General features: G+C 43.8%; 1 long non-coding RNA gene across 2 annotated transcripts in view; it reads right to left on the bottom strand.

Annotated features, from left to right (window-relative positions):
* Nucleotides 1-22,840, bottom strand: part of LOC138504861 (uncharacterized) — a 250,561-nt gene that overhangs the window by 149,598 nt on the left and 78,123 nt on the right. For both annotated transcript variants that reach the window (XR_011280017.1, XR_011280018.1), the window contains exon 2: nucleotides 2,049-2,199. This is a non-coding gene — a long non-coding RNA (uncharacterized lncRNA). The remainder of the gene's footprint in view (nucleotides 1-2,048; nucleotides 2,200-22,840) is intronic.

The raw sequence follows: 22,840 nt of genomic DNA, 5'->3' as shown, positions 1-22,840 counted from the left end.
GTCAGACTTTGCCTAGCTATGTTGCCTCTCTTACAGACCTTACACATGTGTAAGGTGTTTTGATTTGCAGCGTCCGAGATATCGTTTCTCCACTGGACGAATGATTCTGACCCTCCCTGTCCAACACGCATGTTATTTTAGCACAACACTGAGTATCCATGAATTGCTGCTTATATGTGACACATTCGATACGATTCAGGTGCTTAAGAACGTATTCCTTATATGTCTTTTATACACAAGAGGCCAGACATGTAAACACATTGTGTGGGCTTAATGCACAATTTTGGCTAACTTTCGCTATTGGATAAGATTATCCTAAACGCTTTCCACGCGCCTTTTCAAGAAGCTTGTTCACTATTCACAGATGCTCTACCTGCTGTTTTGAACTTTGACCTTTCACATTATGCCCCAAAAGGTCAACTTGAAAAACATCCAGAAGTATCCTGGGATTCGCCCCTTGCTGACTATAGGAGTGTGGGACCAGCCAGGAAGAAGGTTGTTGGGCCTGCAGGCTAGGCGCATGGGACAAACCCAGCCTAGAAGGAGGCTGTTGGGCCTGCGGGCTAGGAGTGTGGGACTAGCCCAGGCTTCTGAAGCCAGCCAGGAAGAAGGTTGTTGGGCCTGTCGCCTCTTGCTACTCATTAGAGAGAAAAGCCACTTGTTAGATCCAGGGACGTCATTTAGGGGTCGCCAGAGGTCGCAACAGCGACCTCTGAGGTCTCCCTTGCGACCTCTGGGGTCTCCCTTGCGACCTCTAAAAAAATGTAATGCAAGCTCCTCGGCTGCGGCCAGCACCATGTGGCTCTTTACTTCAGAGTGGCTGGCTTTCTTGTTCAGGCCCCTTAAAAAAAAACAGGAATGCCACAAGTCTAACACTTTCAGCAGTGACCCTAAATAAGAAAGAATAGGAATACCAAATTATGTGTCATTCTGGAATTCTATACAATAATTGCTAGACTCATTAAAGGTTTATTTCAGGCACACTTCAGCAGGTGAGTCACTGATTTAGTCTGTTCTTCAACGCCTCAACTCACCCTTTCATCCTTCTGGTGTCGATAAAGGAGTACCAACACAGGTTGGGTGATATTGGGTGCATATTTCTTCTACATAAAGCGATTAAGCGTAAGTGCTATATAATAAAACATCATTATCATTTGGTCATGGACGTCTGCATGCATTCACAGTAATTTGGTAATATGGGCCTATGCACACTGATCTTAACAATACATATGGCCATCCATTCTTGTATGAAATGTACATCACATTATAGTGATATCGTAACCATATTTTTCGTAGTGTACAATGCTATGTGATGCCACTTCCTGTTTTGTCAATGGGTGAAAGGTCGTGTACCACTTTGGAGTGGGTTCAAATGACACCAATTCCTGTGATGTCATCAGGGGTCAAGGGTCGCGCGATGTCACTTCCGCTACCCCTGGCATTTTGGTGAAATGACGTCCCTGGTTAGATCATTTAATAAGCCCCCCTTTCTGGACAGTGGCCAGAAAGGACACCTGGCACAGACGTCTCTATGATACCTACAAATTCTGCATTCACTAAAGTTGTAAGCAGTTGCAGGGTTTCAACTCTTGACAAATTAATTGAATGACGGATCAACTTTCTCATGCAAACTTTTCAACATATGCCACTGGATATTCTACACTCCAAACCATTCAGCTGGCGTGTCACCCTGGCACCCCGTCACCACCGATCTAGAAGTTCTGCAGCTGTGCGTCATCATCAACACCACCCCAACCCAATGAATGCCCTTTACCCCGGTGTATCCTATGGGAATCCTACGGTTTGTGTTCCCAGTGCAAATTTCTGGATTAGAACATGTGGCGATAAAACAGTAACACAGAGAGAGTCAAAGACGCCCCAAACAAGAATCCCTCCAACCCTCCTACCTACTCCTCCTCCTGTGTAGACCCATATCTAGGGACTGTGGCAACCCTTTGACAGGACTGGCGAGATGGGATTCCACCGTGAGGTTGCTTTGCCCCTGTGGAGTAAAGGTATGTCAGTGATTCTCCCCCAGCCCCACCCACCTTTCAGAGGCAGAGATCTGTCAGGAAATCCTTCTGAACCAGTCCACCCCTGGTGCATAAATCCGGGCAGGTCAGAACTGCATTCTGCATCCATTGCTCAAATGACCCAGAAGAGCATTCCAGCACAGTTTCAGATTTCGAGGTTGGCAGGCTACAAAAAAAGAAAAAAGAGAAAGAAACAATAGCTTAGCTGGAGTTCAGTGCAGAAACCTAAGCGTCATAAGTGCGCAAGCAAATGCCCACACAAAGAACTCGCTAGAAGCCTGAGGCGGCCTTCATACAAACAGGGTGTGCAAGGGGGGCGGGCAATGTGGGCTCTGGGGCAAGGCTGCCCTGGGGGCCCTCGGTCCCTAGATGCAGGGAGCTAAACACTGAATAACACACAGCGTTTAGTATCAGCAAGTGGTCCCAGAACCGGAGGCCAGCATGAGTCTGATTGATGTATCCATGGAGATTTGGGCCAGGTTCATAGGAAGCAAAACATATTGATGGTTACAGGAAATTACAACTAATGAAATAATAACTAATGAAAAAATAACGAATGCAAAATAACTAATTCCAAATAACAAATTCATTTTCCGCTGTTTTGGGGGTTTTCCCCCAAATTTCCCACCACTTTTATTTAATACTTTCCCCCACTCCCAAAACCACTAGTCTCTCTCACAACCCCATTTTTAGTTGATTTCAAAATGTGTTATTGTGGAATTAGTTGTTTTTTCATTTGTTATTTTTTCATTAGTGTTTTGTATTGGCCGTTTACACAAGAAATCATGGCGAAAAGGCTGTAGTTTTGCCATCGCAATCCATGTAATGAATGCAGGGTCCCCCCCTGCAAACCCCGGACTCATTATACCAATTAAGGGGGGTGGGGGCACCACCGCAACCCCCGCTACCCTTAAATGGTATAATGGGTACACCTTTATCGGGTCAAACCACAGCAGTTTTGACGCAATTCTTTTTATAGATTACTTTTTGCTGTGATTTTATTACTGCACACCCCTTACATTTAGAAGGTTAGTGATTGAATCGAATGCAAAAGCATCGAATGCAAAACCATTTAAAAAAAATTGATACATCGAAAAAATGTTTTTTACCCCGTAAAACCCCTTAAAACCCATTATAGTAAAACAAACTTTACCTACAAAAAAATGCCTTTTTTCGATGCATTTTTTTCGATGCTTTTGCATTCGATACTATGTATTCGATGCAATGCCTGGATACCATTTAGAAATCTTCAAAGACTGCTTCAAAACAAAGTGCTGTAGTTAGTAAGTGAGCTTCCTGCAATGTTCATTCATCAACATTTCATTACATCTTCATAAGCCCTCAGCTTGATAAAAGACCATTTTGAAGACAGATTGTAAACAAGGTGCAGTATCCTATTAACACTCTTATCTGTCTCTATAACATCACAGCGACATTTGCTCTTCAATGGGGATTCAGGTCTCTTCTTGATGACCTTATTATGTCACCAATCCTATAGAAAATTAGTCGACACTCAGTGTTTCGGCCTCTTCATAAGGTGCACATAGAATGTCCCGCTTTCATATATTCCTCCTGGCAGGTGTGCAAGTCCCTCGTGCTCTTCCAGCTCGTCGGTTGACTGGTGCCGGTGTCGTGGTACAACACTGGACAGCCGCACGTAGATAACGTTGCACCTGCAGTGCATGCCAGGTGGAACATATTTGGAAGACATTGCTACAGCACAGAGGGGATCGATTTTTGTGTATAATTAGACCTGCTGTCCTGATGAAGGCTGTTTGTTTATATGAAAATTGTCTTTTTACAATCCGAGGGGTTGTCCATCTTATGAATATGGAATGAAATGTTGATGAATGAATATTGTATGAAGTTCACTTACTAACACCCAAGCACTTTGTTTCTAAGCACTTTTTGATTCATTTTGAACTGTACGGTGATATGTATTTTGGAATTAAGGCGATGTTTTGATATATCCAATCCATGTTGTAAGGAGTTCTTGGATACTTAGGAATTTCGGCTGCCATTCCCATGCCATATTATGACACAAGTTGTGAATATATCAAATTATTTTTAATTTTTTTATTTTATTTATTGTGCATTTAGTTTATATTCGGTTAAGAACAAACATTTACACATTTTTTTGCAAACCATATTAAAATGTCACATTTGTCAATCTGAATAGTTAAAATATACATCATCGATGTGAGTAAAGAAGAAATAAAAAAAGAAAATTCCTATATGAAATCATGAATATCATACAGTGCACTAAGGAGTCACCAGTTTCCAAATATTAAAAGCTGCAGCGTTAACTACAATGGATTCCGCCCCCACTACGGCTGCCCAAAATTGATCTCTGCGTATGCTCTCAAAGCAGGACATGCTGTCAGTATGTGTCTGCTGGTCTCTATTTCCTCTATTTCCCTAGCACAATGCCTACACATATCACCTTGTTCAACTTTGGCCCACTTATTTCTAAATGATTGACTTACTGTGTTTCTGGGCCTAACATCATTTTATGTTTTCATTCACTGATGTAGCCAGAAGTTCACTACAGGAAGCAAGCCCCTGCACTATACATACATGGGGCTAGTGCATGGTGATCTATTCAGAGGATAGCTCAGGGGCAACGCAAGATGACCTAGAGCAACACAGGTTTGATCCCCGGGTCTGCGCTTAGAAACCTCTGGGTATTAAGCGTGTTATAAATAAACAATTACAATTACAATGTACCTGGAGTGTTTACGTTTGTGTTCTCAACTTATCTACTTATTCTAGCACCTGTGTAAGGGGAAATTCAGACAGGTCTTCACCAGAATTGCAACCTATGAATGCATCTTTCACAATGATCTGTGGGGATCTGCACAGATCCGCACCTGGCCCTTGGGATGAAGCCTCTAAATGTGCCCCTACTATCCCGCCTCTTCAGTTGTTCTCTCTCTGTAATTTAGCCATTTTCCATACAGTGCTATGTGGCTTATTAGCTACTTTGCACAATATAAATCTCACACATGCACAGATCAATTTCTCTTCTGCTGCACCGCAGGAATCATACAAAATACCTTGTGGGGAAATTATCAAGCTAGTCTTGCAAACAAACCACTGGCCGCAGAGTAAGAGAAAACCCTTTTGCTCAGCACTCATTTTGCAATATTTATTATTGGCACATGCAAATCGTTATTGACCTCCTCTCAGCCAATCAGAATGTTCAGAGTGCAGTCAATAACGGCTAGTATTGACTGCATTCAGAACGTTCTGGATTCAAAAGCAGAGAGGGAGCAATAATGCATGTTCCATGCAAGATGTCTTTCAGACAGAAACGTCCTCCTTAAGAGGACCTGTTTTTTCATTGCAGCACCATACTTAACAACCAAAGAGAATGTTTAAACACTTTAAAATTCTTTCACTTTCTTATAGAGAAACCATTTACTTTTACAAGAACCCTAATGTATGCTCTAGTTAAACCCTCTCCAGTTTAACCAAGTTTGAAATTGAAATCCTTAGCTTATGAAGATGACCTTGTTATTTAAAAACTATAAAACAAACCGACATTAAATTTACTGAATTTGTCGATTTACTTTCTCATTATAAAACAAACCTTTTTTTCTTCACCCCAAAAGTCCAAAACATGGTTTTCTAGTACCGCTATCAGTGCTTAATTTGTGGGGGTGTTTGCCAGGGCTCGGTCTCGGCACTTATTTTCTCAGACGAGTGATGAGATTTTCCTGAAACTTTATTATTTTAACTCTCATTCAGTAGTTGTAACACAACAAGGAACAACATTGTGCACTGGACGCAGTCTTCATTCTGGGCCGATCCATTGTTATTCCTGAACCCCAAGGACCCAGATGGACAGGACAGTGCTAGTTTTCATGGATAGCAATGAGTTGGAAGGTGGCAATGCTGGGTGCTTCAATCATCGTGCATGACAGTGGTGCCGCTCTGCCACTGCAGTGTGGGTTGACAAGAAGAGGACAGTCACCAGCCAGCAGCACCAACACAGGGAAAAGGCCACTGCCCGAGAGGAGTGTCTGCCATGAATACCAACCTACGCACAGCGATTTTGCTGCAGTGTCTGCGAGGCAAGTTCCTCAGTTCAGGAATGACCTTTCCTGGATTTGCCAATTAATTTGCCATGAGAGGAAAGCATGTTTACTTTGTTTTCTGTGGAGAGATGGTCAACATGTTCTACTTGGCGCCTAATGAATACGAGCAAAATGTTAGCAATGATGTGTTCAAAGAATCACACAAACATTTGCATTAAACTAGCATGCTATGTTATTTTATGTCGATTGCTATCTATAAATTGCACATCTGCATGGGTGGTAAGTATATCCATCACCCGCAATAGGCAGTAGGAGTTGCAGTTTATACCCTAAATATGCTGACACTCTGGGGCACTCCTGTGGATGGTGGCACCAATGGGCCGGGAGTTGCCTGCCCCAATGCCTCCCAGATATGCTAGAAAATGTTTGGGCCCTGGCACATATTTATTTACAAATTAAGCACAGACCGCTATGTTCTAATAGCCTTATGGGCCTTGTGAGGGCTCATTATCCCTAGGGATATGACCCTTCCCTAATCTATGGCCCTGTGATAAGCCTCGGACAATGACTTAGTAGAGGTCAATATCTGCGGTAATGACCCCTCCCTCAGTTTATAAGGCTGTCTCTTGTGATTTTAGCAAATCAAAACTATTTTCATAATTGCTGTCCTGTTATGTGCAGGTGTTTTGGTAATTCATTCTGGGCCTCTTAAGAGTTGTGGGGATGGCCGTAATTAGCGATGGGTTATAATCTATTTCTATGTTTGATATGCAGAGAAAAAGTAAATGAAACAGCTGAATTGTATGTTGAGACCGGAGGCTTCCTATTATGAATACACCTTCTTTACTAACAACCAGCAGCAAAGAGTGAAAAATGTCACAAACACCAAAAACATTTTAAAAGCAGTATTGAATCCAAATCCTCCTTCCCTCTCCAGGTTTAGCAATCCCGCATTCGGAAATATGCTGCAACCCACCCACCTGAGGCTGCATAATTGAGGTAGCCCCCGCACCATGAGATGAGGCTTTCCACACTGTGCACCCTTACCAATGTCGCTTTTTACCTATCTGTACATTTGAAGTAGCCCCCGTATCATGAGGTGAGGGTCTTTAAACTGTGCACCCTTACCAAGGTCTTTTTACCCACCTGAGGCTGCATAATTGAGGTAGACCCCGTACCATGAGGTGAGGCTTTCCAAACTGTGCACCCTTCCCAATGTCGCTTTTTACCCACCTCTGTAACCGCATTCCTGATGTAGCCCATCTGAGTTGAGGCTCTGCCAATCGGTTTACAATCACCATTCCTTCATTCCTTTGTCTGTAAACCTTATGCGTATTCTTGCACTTTACTAATGTACCATGCACTTTCTGTAACAAGCGCCCCAAGGCTTTTGGGTTTGGCGTGCTGAAATAAATGCAAAATAAAAATAAATACATAAATAAGAAAAACCATACAAAGACACCAATCCAAGATAGCAGTCCAGGAATATCAGCCAATCAGGGTCTTTCTCCCTCTGTAAAGGTCCATGTCACTAGTCCATCATCCCTCTTCTTTGCTGCTCAACCAGCAGATGAGTATTCGTTCTACTGTTCGAGCTGTATGTTTAATGGGTATATGTGTTTGAGTATATTTGCTCGACTTATGATAATCCTTTATTGTGGGTGTTTAATATAATTTTTCGTACGGCGTGCACTTTGCCTTCATTTTCTTTTCAGTTCAACATTTCGTTGGGCGAGCGTTAGCGCGTGTTATCCTGAGGGCATGCATTTCTCTCATACCTAGTGGCTGGAGTTCATACAAGCGTGGAAGGGGTGAGACATTTTTTGCTTCGCTCCAGATATGATGTTCGAGTCATATGCCAGTCCGTTTGGGGAGCGCAAAAGCAAAAGGTTTCTATGGGGGGAAAGTGGTCCGCTCTAGAGCAGGCTCTCCATATCAGTTGTCTCGAACTCCTAGCAGGGTCCTTTGCAGTGAAGAGTTTCGCCAAGGACAAAGTGAATTGTTGCATCCTCTTGAGGATGGACAATGTGTCAGTGGTCTGCTACATCAACAAGTTGGGGGGCACGCGATCCAAGGGATTAGAAGACTTAGGAAGGGATTTTTGGCACTTCTGCCTCAATCGCGGGATCATGTTACAAGCAGAGTATCTGCCAGGCTTCAGCAAAATGGTAGCAGATTGTAACTCCAATTTCCTTTGGGACAGCAGTGATTGGAAGCTGAACAGTTAAGAGTTTGCGATCTTGTCACAGGTTTGGGGCCCGTTTCTCATTGATCTGTTTGCCTCTCACCTCAACTTCCAGGTCCCTCATGTCTTCAGCTGGCATCCTCCTCATCCAGATGCATCGGCAGTAGACGCTTTCCTTCAGGACTGGGAACCCCTTCAAGGGTATGCGTTCCCTCTGTTCGCCCTCATTCTGAGAGTTTTACTTGAAGTGCGTAGGCAAGCAGTGTGGTTGGTCCTCTCTACGCCGTTTTGGCCAACCCAGATATGGTTTCCAAACCTTCTGGAACTCGCTGTGGATATCCCCAGACTCCTTCCATTCTTCCAGCTTCTAATTACAGATCATGGGGTGGGTTTCACTGATTGGTTTTTGGAGGGACAGCTGCGATTCATGGAATGGGTGATTTCGGAGAGTCCTGGGAGGTCTGGGCCCTTTGGGAGATGCTTGTGAGGTCATCGGGACTCTTGGGTTTCCTATTCATCTGTGTGGGCACGCTGGGTGGACTGGTGTGCGTGGAGAGGGACCTCAATTCCGTTTCTGCCGCTCCAGTAGAGGTAGTTAACTTTGTGGTTTTTCTCTTTAAGAAGAGGAAAGCGTATAGGACAATCAATAACTTTCATTCAGCCATCTCGGTGGGGCATTTTCTGGTCAAAGGAGAACTGGTGGGTTGACATTTTCTAGTGAGAAGAGGCTTGCGGCTCATCAGGTTGAAGATCCCTCCTAAGGGTAAGTATTCTGCTTTCTGGGATGTTAATGTGGTCTTTCATTTTGTTGCATCATGGGCAGATAATGAATCTTTCCTTCTGCAATTATCTGCAAAATTAACTATGATGTTATGCCTGTTTTCCATTAGAAGGGTTTTGGATGTTAAAGCACTGGATGTGGATAAAACACAGTTGGGGTAACATTCTTTATTTAACGCAGAACAAAATGTTTATCTACCTCAATTTCTTATCCTTCTTTTCCGGAGGATCAGAAACTGTGTGTAGGACATTGTTTACAAATGTATATCAATATTACTAGTATGTTGCAGGCTACCTCTCAGTTGCTTGTCACCCTTTCAGAAAGCCTTTTGCCTCAGTTTTGCAATAGTATGCCAGAAGATGGGGTGTGTTTGCATCACAATATCACAAGTTAGCAGAGTATCTAGGGCCCATCCGAATCCTTCCCCCGGCAATAATGTAAGACTCGGCCATGGGGCAAGTGTTACTGTCTTTATTGTTCAATAGAAAGGGATCCTACAGATCATACACATGGACAGTCCAGCATTTTGGTGCTGGACTGCCCATGTGGGCGGGACAAAGACTGATATGCAAATGGTTATTTCCCATCTGTGAAAGGTACAGTGAGCAAAAAGCAGATGGCTGCAAACTCACAAAGCGGTTAATAACCACTGAACAGGTTATCATGCCGTGTTCTTTCGAGAGAGGGGCGTCTGCTACCTTTTTTGTATTTTTAGAAGGAACTTGGGGTTGGTCACCCTAAGTTACCTTGGGCAAGCAGACGTGGACTCCTTGCTCACTGTGCTCAGAGAGGCACAGCTACACCTCACTGATGAGGCCCAACAAGGCTGAAACACGTGTATGGGGTTGCTGTTGGTACTCTTGTTCATAGAGGAATTGCCATAGCATTTCGGTGCTGGACTGCCCATGTGGGCGGGACAAAGACTGATATGCAAATGGATATTTCCCATCTGTGAAAGGTACAGTGAGCAAAAAGCATATGGCTGTGAACTCTCAAAGTGGTTAATAACCACTGAACAGGTTATCATGCCGTGTTCTTTCGAGAGAGGGGCGCCTGCTACCTTTTTTGTATTGTATGCATAATACTCGCCTCTATGGGCCTGATCACGGGATGGGCGGAGCAGCAAAAAATGTGGTGGTAACGCTATTGCCAGTGCATTACCACTCCACCCAATCCCGAGTTTGGGCGGAAATCTGGAGATTTCTGCCCATTTTCAATGATATTACCGCCGGTTCTATTACCATATACAGTAGTAGCACCAAAAAGCCCCATAGGGTCTTATGGGCTCAAAATAAATGGGCAGGGCCACCGCAACTCGGGATCCGGCACAAACTGAACCGGACCGAGTTGCGGTAATGCTAATAGCGTTGGCGTTATGCCGGCACAGTTCAAACCCGCCTTCACATTAGTGCAGGAGGGTTAGCGACTAGGCCTCATTATGACTCTGGCGGTTGCCGTACCGGTAAATACCGGCACAGCTGCCACCAGAGTCATGAATTTTCCAGCGCCGAGGAAAAGGCCATTACCGGGGCATTACAGCCCCAGCCGACCCGGTAATTGCCCATTCCCGGGGCGCCGGAAAATATTGCTCCCCATTCCCATTTGAGTCCCATTGGACTCAATGGGAATAGGGAGGCCGGATGCACCGGGACAATTCATGAATGGTGCCTGTGCATCCGTCAAGGTCTGCGAGCGGGTGCCATTCCACCCGCCAGGTCAGACCTGGCGGCTTGAAAGGCACCCACTCGCAGAACTCATAGTTTGCCGGTCCGGCAAGCTTACCGGTATCGTTGTTTCCGGACCGGCAAACTTGTAATGAGGCCCACTGTTTTTTCGGTATTACCCAAATTGTTCGAACACAATTGTTCGAATTACCTAATTGACCGAAAGTCAATTGTCCGAATTGACCTTTGCACAATTGACCATATATATATATATATATATATATATGTATAATGGGGGTTGTGAGGGGTTCCCCCCCCCCATATATGCAACAATTGATCTTCACAATTCGGTCAATTGTGCAAAGGTCAATTGTGATTCGAACAATTGTAGTTCGAACAATTCGTATACAACCTATTTTTCGGGTGTGGTGTTAATTTATGGTTTTGCTTTTAGTCTGAAAAAAAGACGAGAATACTATGTATATCATTTGCAGTTACGCACAAAAAAAGTCAAAACGTTTCTCCCACATCAAACCGGCAATGTGCGCCATTAGGTGTCAGGAACACATCTCAACACAGCTGGGCTATGGCCAGAGCAGCAGGTTGGGCCCAAAGGCAAATAGGATGGGACTTCCCCCTCGCGCCACACTGTGTCTACGCCAATCAGGAGAAACATTACAAAAAGATATGTTTACATGCAATATTTTGAGTAGATTGCATGTTGCTTGTGATGTTAGATTCGCATTTGGCACATGCCCCAGCAACCCAGGGCACTGAACACACAGGGCCCTTCTGGCCTCCATCGCATGGTGCTCTGCCACAGACACGTCTCCCTGGGGCTCAAAGGTCACACGCCGCACTGTATTGCCGACAGCAGGTGAGCTCTGCTCGGGGGAGGGGGCTGTGAGGCTGGCAGGTGCTTTGCACACTCTGCACAGTGAAGCGGGTTCGCATAGTGATAGGAAGTATTAGCAATTGCTTGCAGCCAGCACACTCTCGGGATTTGCATAGCCCCCCTCTCCCCTCACGTAGCCCCGATCCCACATAAATCACAACCTGGTTCCAGATTTTAGAAACTTTGCACCCGTGTAAATTCAATAGTGCAGAAAACATTTGCGCCATATCAAGTGCAACTTTGCGTGGTATTAGCACGAGATAAAAAACTGGCCTAGTGCATAAAACGTATATAGTGCATAAAACATATACTTTCAATGCATTTTTGTCCCAGGGTGAATTTTGCCCTAGTGCTAATACCAAACACTATTAGCACCACACTTTTGTCATGGAGCAAAAATGCATTGGAGGAAGAGGTTTCTGCCCAAGGGCAAACCTTGCTCTAACACTAATACCATGCAAAACTGCAAATGCTTTCAATATGGTCCAAATGTTTTTTGCACTAGGGCAAACTTTGGCCCAGTGCTAATACCAGTCCTAATACCATGCAAAAATGCACTTGCACCTGCGCAGATGTTGCTGTAATCTGTCCTCTGGGGATCCCCTTTGGTTAAGATCTTAAAGTGCATCAATTCATTGTGGCCATGGCTACCAGCCTGAATCTGCCACCTCACCATTAAGTGCACTAACAGAAGGCTCAATTAATGCCTCAGCTTCCTTGTACAACTTCCACTCTACTCCTTTACACCAGTGGACAATATCCAACGTCCCTTCTACTCCTTTACAACTATGGACACTATCCAACTTCCCTTCTACTACTTTACACCTGTGGACAAAATCCACCTTCCCCTCTACTCTTTTACACCTGTGGACACTATCCAACTTCCCTTCTACTCCTTTACACCTGTGGACAATATCCAACTTCGCTTCTACTCCTTTACACCTGTGGACAATATCCACCTTCCCCTCTACTACTTTACACCTGTAGACAATATTCAAATTACCCTCTACTACTTTACACCTGTGGACAATATCAAACTTCCCTTCTACTCCTTTACACCTGTGAACAATATCCAACTTCCCTTCTACTCCTTTACACCTGTGGACAATATCCAACTTCCCTTCTACTCCTTTACACCCCTGGACAATATCCAACTTGCCCTCTACTACTTTACACCTGTGGACAATATCAAACTTCCCTTCTACTCCTTTACACCTGTGGACAATGTCCACCTTCCCCTCTACTACTTCACACCTGTAGACAATATTCAAATTCCCCTCTACTACTTTACACCTGTTGACAATATCCAACTTCCCTTCTACTCCTTTACACCTGTGGACAATTTTCAACTTCCTTTCTACTCCTTTACACCCCTGGAAAATATCCATTTTGCCCTCTACTACTTTACACCTGTGGACCATATCCAACTTCCCTTCTTCTCCTTTATACCCCTGGACATCCAACTTCCCTTGTACTCCTTTACACCTGTGGACAATATCCATCTTCCCTTCTACTCCTTTACACCTGTGGACAATATCCAACTTCCCCTCCACTACTTAACACCTGTGGACAATATCCACCTTCCCTTCTACTCCTTTACACCTCTGGACACCCAACTTCCCTTCTACTCATTTACACCTGGGGACAATATGCAACTTCACCTCTACTACTTTACACGTGTGAACAAATTACTGAACGTTTTGGTTTCAATGGAAAGTAATGTCATTGATGAGTAAATTATTCTCGCCTTTACTAAACACCCTGTATGTTGACCTTTCCAATGATATGAATGCTAATATGTCCAATGTACTAAGTGAACTTGAGACATACACGAAGAATATACTGACTGATTGTGGATAACAACCTGAGGTCCTGAATTCCAAATCTTTGGACACACAAAAAAGCTTAAAAGAAATAGATTGGATAAAAACTATAACAACAACGAGATCTCACAAAGTTATTTCGACATTTTCCACAATAGTGAAGCCCTGTGGATTGCTACCAAGGTACTTATTTCCCTTGTCCAAAAAGCACGAAATAAATTCCTGCGTTTTCGTTCGAATCTTTCTCCTGACTGGAGAAATACTATCTATCTGAGATAAGGACTGTGTTCCCAGTATTTTTTATGTGCGGTGATTGAAAAGATCTTGGCGTGATTCCAACCCTTAGACATTTGATGATGGACTAGCCCTCGTTGAAAGACATTTGGGCACATTTTCTTAGTCGCTTTTTTACAATAACTGATGTGATTTTACCAAATGACGTGTGGAATTGGGTTTGTTGGGTAATGAAACTTTTTTAACCATGAAAACTATTAGAATGCTTTATGAATGTTATCTTATTAAGGACTGTTAAAACAATAAATTCCCTTGAATAAGAGGTTTTATGTTTTTTATGAAATATACTCTGTTAAATGTATTACTTTTTATTGTACTGTACATTTTGATCATTATTTTCCTCCTCCCTCCCGACGCTGGATTATTGTCGGTGTCTCTTGAGGAGGTAGCGATAGCCCTGAACTCCCTGAAGAGTGGAAAGGCTTCCGGCCATGATCTAATCCCGATTGATTTGCTAAAAGAGAACGTGGTGATCTGGGCACCGTTTTTAATTAAAGTATTCAACGCCATATTACATAAAGGTGCTATACCTTCTTCGTGGCAGAGAGCCGTGATCCTACCTATATACAAGAAAGGCGGCAGAGACTGCTGGATAACTACCGCCCGATTTCACTTTTAGACAGTAGAGGGAAATTATTTGGTAAAGTTATTTTGCGACATCTCCAAGCATGGGCTAATAGGGAACATATAATCCATGATTTACAGGCAGGCTTTAGAGAAAAGCAAGGCACAATCAACCAAAGAGTTATGTTTTTTTATTGATTCAGAAAAACACTGTTTTGAAAAAAAATGAATTTAAATGTGGCCTTTTTAGATTTCAGAACAACGTTGGACTCAGTCCGTTTGCCCTCTGGCAAATTCTTTCTGCATGCAAAGCCCCCCTAATTTGATCTATATAATTCGCCAACTGTATTCTAGTAATGGGGATAATGTACGATTTGGGCTGCAAGGTGAGTTAACACGCCCTTTTGCTGTAGAGATACGGGTCAGGCAAGGATGTGTCCTGGCCCCTCTCTTATTCAATCTCTACGCCGACCTCATATCCACAACACCTCAAGGCCTAAAACAATCCCTTTCTATTTTTTAATAAGCGCAAGGAGCTCCATCTCGAGTTAAACATTGATAAATCAAAGACTATGGAGTTTAAACACCCCTACTTGAAACCCAGACAAATAAGACTAGAAGCAAGTGGTTGGGTGCTCGAGCAGGTTAAGCACTACGATTACGTAGGACTGAGATTCCAAGACACTGGTGGGTGGAAATCTCTTATTGCCTTGGGAAATGTCAGTGATGCAATACTATCTTTCCATGTGAAACACAGCAGTGGGGCTATTTCTCCAGCACTAGACCTCATCCAAAAATAGGTTCTCTCTGCTGCCATTTATGGGTAAGAGCTTTGGGACCATTGTGATATTTCCAAAATTAGCACTTATGAGCACGCGTTTTAAAGAAGCTTTTAATGTTACCTCTTGGTGCACCCTCTATATTGGTCTATCTAGAACTTGATGTTGTCCCGGTTGTTGCCTCGATCAGTGCCAGACCAGCCTTTTTCTGTGCCAGGTTATGGAAACAGCGTGGCTTAGAATCATATCATGCTGCATTGTTGCACTTATTCGCTTTGGAGGCTGGAAACAAATGTAAAATGGGTTTTAAATGTTAAGACCGTTCTTCAAGATCTGGTCAACCCCAACAGCCTCAACAACATCTTTTTTATTGAATATGAAGCATATGATAAGGTCAAAGAGTAGTGAATCTCTTGTGCTCGATGTTACCGACCCAAAGACTGGCCTGGATTGGTGTCCTGTCAATTGGTCAACTGCAATTTGGTCGACTGCAATTTGGTCGACACCATTTGGTCGAATGCCAAATGGTCGAATTTTTTTTTTTTTATTTATATATATTTTTTGTGGGTTTTCGTGTGGGGAAAGAAAAAAAAAAGAAAAAAAGGGGGTTGGGGGGGGAACCCCCCCCAAAAAAAAACAAAAAAGGGGTAAAAAAAAAAAAAAAAAAAAAAAAATTCGACCATTTGGCATTCGACCAAATGGTGTCGACCAATTGTCCTGTTGACCAAATGTTTTCGACCAATTGACTGGTAACCGCCTGGATTACCTAGAGCACAGGATGTCTCCTGGTTTTAAACCTTATCTTGATGTTATCTCCCCTTCATTCGAAAAAATCCTTGTATTTAAGATTTGGGTTGGGCATTTTACCTGTAGCTTCTTTTACCAAAAACTGGTAGGTATCCAATACAGGTGTATGCCCCTTTGGTGGGGCTGTCAATGAGACAACCATACATTTTTTGCTGATTTTCGTCGGAAACATTCATCTGAGAAATCAATACTTAAAGCCGATTTTGAGAGAGGCGGGGATTCGCCAGACAGCTGTAGCCGAAAGATTCTTGAGCCAATGTGCCGATTTGCCTATAATCTTTGCAACTGCACGTTTTATACACAGGGCCTGACTATTAAGAAGGAAGAGTTTGGGGCTGACTGGAGGTGGTTCTGAAGCTAGTTGATGTGCGCGGGATTCTCATTTTTATTTGTTGTTTTTCTCTCCTCGTCTCACACTGCTATATGTTATCATCTGAGTGAAATATTTCTATAGGTCTACGCTTCACACAATGTATCGGTGGATCGTATGGTATCAGGTAATAAAATCGCAGCAAAAATGTTGCTGGTAAAAAGAATCGCGGCAAAAATGCCCTGGTTTGATCCGGTAAAGGTGTACCCCATTACACCATTTAAGGGGAGCTAGGGTTGCGGGGGTGTCCCCCGCATCCTTTACATGATTGTGGCGGCAAAACCACAGCATTTTTGCCACAATATTTTGTATTCACTGCCATTTTTGCCACGATTTGAAGACATGGAACCGATCGCACTAGTTATATCTATTCTTAAATTTGACTTAATTATATCCTGATTATTTTTACTAGGTCCATAGTGCCGCGGTAAATAACACATTTTTGTTGTTGTACTGTATGTGTTGGCGGGACATTTCACCACATGCTGTATTTCATGCATACTTTTATGGCTTTCTTGCCGAAATAAAGGTTTTATGTCTGTATGATAACTATTTTTTTAAAGTTCACTGTTGTGAGCAGAACACGATAAATAAAAAAAATAATAAATTACTTTATTTAGAAAACTGCACCATTTGCAACCTTACATGTTCCACACCACACCATCTTCAAACACAGTGGAGTGACCCACAAAATCGCTTCTTTTTCAGACTCCTTCATTTTGCCACAAATTATCAATGAGCTAGCCACTCCTCACGCCCCTCCTCACGCCCCCACTCACGCTCTCCAGCTACTCCCTCCACTATCCTTCTTCCCATGCCCACCTCAGTGAAACTGTCCCTCATCCACACTACATCATGTCTCAGTGATTGCCATATTTTCTGGGTCAAAGTGGGCCCTTTTTTGTGCTATCTTTCTGACTTCGCCGGCAAAAATAATGCCCCTCCTCGTCACCTGTAATCCTGAACGCAGCTAACAGTGGAATGTCTAATCATACACAACAGTGCATTTGGTATGTTGTGAATCAGTAAATGTGTGCTAGAAGAATATTGGAATTCAGAAAATACACTTTCCTCCAGTCCTAACTTTTCAGCCAACAGTACTTCACATCAAAGTGGCACATTTGCAAGTAGCATGCTAGCAGCCAGCCATGAAAGTCACTCGCCACCTCAATTTTATACATACACACAGCACACCAGTTCTCACTCGCCAAGAGTCAAATATCACTAACCGCTGGCTAGTGATGAGTACAAATTCACATCAATGCACCCTGTGACACATTATAGGACTTGAATTGTGTTTTGTACACTGTTAGTTCTGCTGGTATCGACATGAGGCCCCTGACATCTAAGCCAACTAAGGTTAAGGGCTACGTGGTGTGGCAAAGTGGTCTTTGGTGAAGTGTTTCTACAGTCTCTATCGTTGGAGGAGTGGCTACAGACAGACCTAAACCAACTAAACATCTTGAATCAGAGAAGTGTGGGCAGATGTGGGCGTAGGAGCATTCAACCCCAATATACCAATAATCATGAAGGCCACCAAGGCCATGACATCACGGCATTTCCACTCTTATTGCGACCCCAGCTCTCTCTATTTTTGCGTACTCTGTGGAATCTCGATAATTTATATGACCTCATCACGAGTTGGGTGGTATCCCGGCTGTAATACCGCCCAACTGTAATAGCGTTAGCGATCGCTGGTCCGGCGGTATTAGCACAGAATCACGGGTTGGGCGCTAACAGTAAAAGTAAATCCCCATTCCCCATTGGGTTCATTCGAGCCAATGGGGCATTTTTGGCGCAATTACCACTTGCTAATACAGCCGGCGGTAATACAGGGTGCTAAATGGGATTTTCACCTGCCAAAAAATTCTACAGGTAAAACAGCCCATTTAGCGCCCAACTCGTGATAGGGCCCTTAAGTGCGGCGGTAATACTGTTACCGCTGCATTTAAGGGCTACAGCCCAACTTGTGATGAAGCCCGTAGTCTTACTAGCAAAAAGTATCAGTTCTCCAAACGGCTTCTGTGGACAGACATGTCAACACTCTCATCAATTGATGAAAATCAATGATCCTGCAGGTCGCTGTTCCGATTCCCTCATCGCTTGATGTGCTTTGCACCCTGAAGTAAACTGCACTGAGAAGGAGCATGTGTGGCTGGCTGACATACCCCAGAGCAGACGTTGGGGGGAGGCAAGAGTTGGTGTGCTGCTGCATTCTGGGACCTACTGTGCTCTCTCCCCCACCCCTGTTGCCTCACCCTGGCGTGGTGTTTTTCGTTGCAGTGCATTGCGGTGCAAATGTCCCAGAAACCATGCATTCTATGGCTGACGACCGGCCCGTCTATCAATTATCAATTTAGACATGTGCCTTTTTTGATGATTTGTTCAATTTTCTAGTGTTGCACCAGTGTGACCCCATTGGTCACCATATCCACAGCAAATGTCTTTATTTATAGACACCACCAAATCATTTGAGGAGGGAACCGCTTCTTTTTGTGTCTATCATACGTAGAGAGAACACCTACCCAGGTTGGTCCCTTTGGTCCTGGCTCAATGATTCAATCAGATCACTGGTGTTTACCATATTGCTTTGATCTACTAATCAGATTTGTAAAGGGTAGGGAAAAGGTTGATGCTTATGAAAGCAAATGAAGACGTTTATGAGTCAGACAACAGTTATTTAGGGCTCATTATTCAGAACATTTAAGAATGGGAGGCTAGTTGGTGACAGGTTTAAAAGAGGTGCGTGGCGAATGTGTTGGGGGAAAACGGAAATATATGCAGTAAGATTATTTTTCACACCTTCATTAATTTGACCACAATTACTCTTATATTCCGCTGCTAGAGAAGATACTAACATGTGATGGGTTCAAATGCAACTATATACATTAAGAATGTTGATGCCAAACGTAACTGTTAGACGATGTATTGTGGTAATGAGATGTATGTTCAACTAAGAAGAACTAGGCTTCACTTTAGCTGAGAACAAGATTCCATCTTGAATAGAGTGAATGCAGGCCAAATGGAAACAAATAGCTTTGCCATTAGCAATGTATTTATACCAATTTATTTGCTCTCACATTTGAAACTACTGCACCAGCCAATGTATTTAAAGGAATGCTTTCACAGCCAAAATGATATTAGAATGCACCAATAAGGTTGTTTTCAGAAGAGCATCACTATAGAAATCTTAAGGTTTCATTGTAGTCACTACATGCAGCTGCAAAAAAGTATCTCATGTAGCTGTGATCTTGACCTGGACTGTCTGAACTGGACTGCCTTCAGGAGCTTGCCACTGTGGCAGTTAGGTAAGACTAAAATTAGGTAAGACTAAAGCCCTCCTTGATGAGATTGCCGATTATATCTTTCATCATATTGAGACCAACAGTCTGGAAAGTATATTAAAAAATGTTTAAGAGGTGGAGGAACACAGTCCGAGATTACATAAGGACCTGTATACTCTTCTTGTATCTGTTCACCTGCAGTGCTGCTATTAAAGATTTCACGAACTAACCTCACCCAAGATGGACTCTCACGTCTTTTTACCATCTCATGTTTATAAATATATTTGTGAAAACGGACTAATATATCTCGCAAACAGTGCCTATTTGATTGTGATATAGTGCCATTAGCAATTTCAATTAATTCTCCTATCTTATTGGAGTTATCTCTTGACATTGTTAAGCCACATTTTTTAGTTGGCGAATAAATGCTTTTTTTTATTTAAAACCCTGAAGGTGACACAAAATTAAGAAATTATGTAAATGAATAGCAATAATTGAATCAAGGTTCTGTGGAGTTTTTGGGGTTTGATGAGCGTCTAAGGTCGCAGTCACAAACCATACAAGGATCACTCACAGGCCAGAAGCGAGATAAGTTTCCCAATACCTATGTATTCATACTTTTTCCCAAGAACAATCTAAAGAAATTACAATAAACTATATGTAAGAGTCTCGGGGAGGATCAAATTATCCAAAGTAAAAGTTCATTTAGTTTTTGAGAGGGCTGGACCCTTCTCCTTCCCAGCTGCTTTAACAAACAGAATCAAATGCACGGGTAGGTCTTCTTTGTCAAAATGAATGATAAAGTGTTCCAAAAACTGTGTCTCATGTTCTTGCCACTTGAGTTCATAAGCAAATCCTCTGGTGTTTCTAGCCTTGTATGCAACGTTTTTGTGAGGTAGGGAACGGTGGGGATGGCTCCTTCTCCTTGGTCTGATGTCTTCCCTGGAGTTGGATGGCTGCTCTCTCTATAGTGGATGCTACGCTGAAGCTGGCCTTCAACTAGGGGTCGGATCCAGAGGTAGCCAGAAGGCCATGATAAGGTCTTTACAGGATCCTCTCTTAGCCACTCACAACCTCCCTCACTTGGGTGTCCTGATTCTACAGCATCCCGTCCCAAATGTTCTTTATTGCTCAATATTCCACCATGGTCTCATACTTGAGGGACCTTCTCTTCGTCACCCCTCTTTTTGTCTACTCTTGCTCTTCTCCTGCACCTCCCCAATTCTTCACCTTAAGCTCTTTCCTTCACCCATCCGAGGTTTTGCCTTACATCTTCTCCCCATCATTTCCTCCTCTTAAATTCTGACAATGAGCTTCCTTTTATCTTCTTCCCCTTCTCCCTTACTCATGAGGATTCTGTGCTTTCTCTCTGCACTCTGGTCATCCCCCTCTTTGATTATCTTCTCACTGTTCGATATCTTCTCTTTTAGTCACCTCCAAATTAAGGGTTAGCTTCTTCACCCCCTCCTTCTGTGCTTTCTCTCACCACTTACTTTGTATCTTCACTCACCATGTCCACCTTAACTTCTTCCACTACCTACTCCTTACTTACCTTTACAACCCACTCCTTAGCTTCTCTTAAAACCCACTCCTTAGCTTCTCTTAAAACCCCTCCTTAGCTTCTTTTAAAGCCCACACCTTAGCTTCACTTGCTACATCCTTATTAACCTCTCACATCACCTCCTCCATAGAGGCCTCTGTAACCTATGCTAACTTTTGAATCACTCTCTTCCAACTTCCTGGGTCTTAATTTTCCCAGGCTCCTGATTTGTTCTGCTCAAACTGTTGGGCCTCTCTCTGACCACAAGGCAGGGGTTTTTCCTCAGATTAATTGGTCACTTCCTCCCCATCTAGTTGGGTCTCTATCTGCAGTCACGTGGGCATATCTCGCTCCCTAACCTCTCTCTCTCTCCTCAACCTCTTAGGTCTCTCTCCCAGGCTTTCTTAGTCTTCGTGGCACTTCCTCCTCCCAGCCTGTTGGGTCTTCCTCTTCTCAGCTCCTTGGGGCTTCCTGCCCTTCCTACCGGTGCCTAGTGGCTTCTCCTTTCCCCAGCCTCTTGGGTCTCTCCGTTGGCCTTCTCTCCACTGCTCCAGTTCCTTCTACAGACTCTCACAGCCTTCTCACATAGGCTCTTCTTTGTAAAGGCGCTCAAGTGTGTAGGTGTTGAGATTTGTTGATTGGCTCGCTCGTCCGTATGCCTTGTACTTTTGATGTGGGACTGGCAACATGAGGAGCCCCTGCCTCCTCCCACCCCCCACCTGCGAAGCTAAGCACCTCAGGGTCATCTTTGACTCCACGCTTTCCTTCTCCGCCCACATCTCTGAGGTCTCTAATAAGTCAAATTTCCTACTGCACCTCCTCAGAGGTACTCTGCCTTTCCTTTCCTCTCCTCCCCCCAGAAGCTCACTGTCTCCCAAGCTCTGGTTCTCTCTAGGCTGGACTATTGTAACAACCTCTTTCTAAATCTACCTGCCTCTACTCCCCGCCCTCTGCAACTAATCCAGAACAGGACTGCAAGACTTGTCCTGGGCTTCAAGCCCTGGGATCGTATCTCTCTGGCTCTGAAATATCTCCACTGGCTCCCAGTTGATGCTAGGATTAAATTCAAAGCTATCTGCATTGTCCACAAGGCATTCTGGGGCCTGGGTCCAAAATACCTTCAGCTATCCCTCCGCAAATACCTCCCCTATCGAGCTCTTCGCTCCTCTACCTCTAACTCCCTCAGGGTCAGTCGTTTTTCAAAGAAACGAGCTGGGGGTAGATCTGTCTTTGGCTGGAGCCTCCCTCTAGAACAGCCTCCCTGCCACTCTAAAACTTGAGGAGAACCATCTCTGGTTCCCGGAAGCTCCTCAAGACCTTCCTCTTTGCTTCTGCCTTTGCTCCCTCTCTCCCCTGATGAACTGCTCTCTTGGCACTGTGCACCTGACCACCCTCTGTCCCCTGGGCCCAGGTACCTGCTCACCCTGCCTCCCTCCTGCACTGCCTCCTGGCCACCCCTTGCACTGGGGACTGTATTCATACCCATACAGTTCCCCACACCCCATTTTCTTTTTTCTGCACTTATCAGACTTTCCCAGTTCTGCTGCCGTAAACACAGCACTTGCCACTTACTGACCACACTACCCCTGTTTATTGCTTCATTATCTATTTATTTGTATTTATTTGTATTTATCTGTTCTCCTCTGCTCTGCACTTTCCACTCTCCCCCTTCCATGCACTTTTCCCTTTCCCTTTCCCATGCACTTGCACGTTCTCAATGTCACTGGGCCTAGTAAGTTTGTTGTTGTGTTCTCCCCTGTTCCCCTCCTTTGCCTTGTTGC

The sequence above is a fragment of the Ambystoma mexicanum genome, chromosome 11, assembly GCF_040938575.1.
Source record: "Ambystoma mexicanum isolate Mex_15411 chromosome 11, UKY_AmexF1_1, whole genome shotgun sequence".
NCBI classification, from domain to species: domain Eukaryota; kingdom Metazoa; phylum Chordata; class Amphibia; order Caudata; family Ambystomatidae; genus Ambystoma; species Ambystoma mexicanum.
This window is presented reverse-complemented; position numbering and strand designations above follow the sequence as displayed.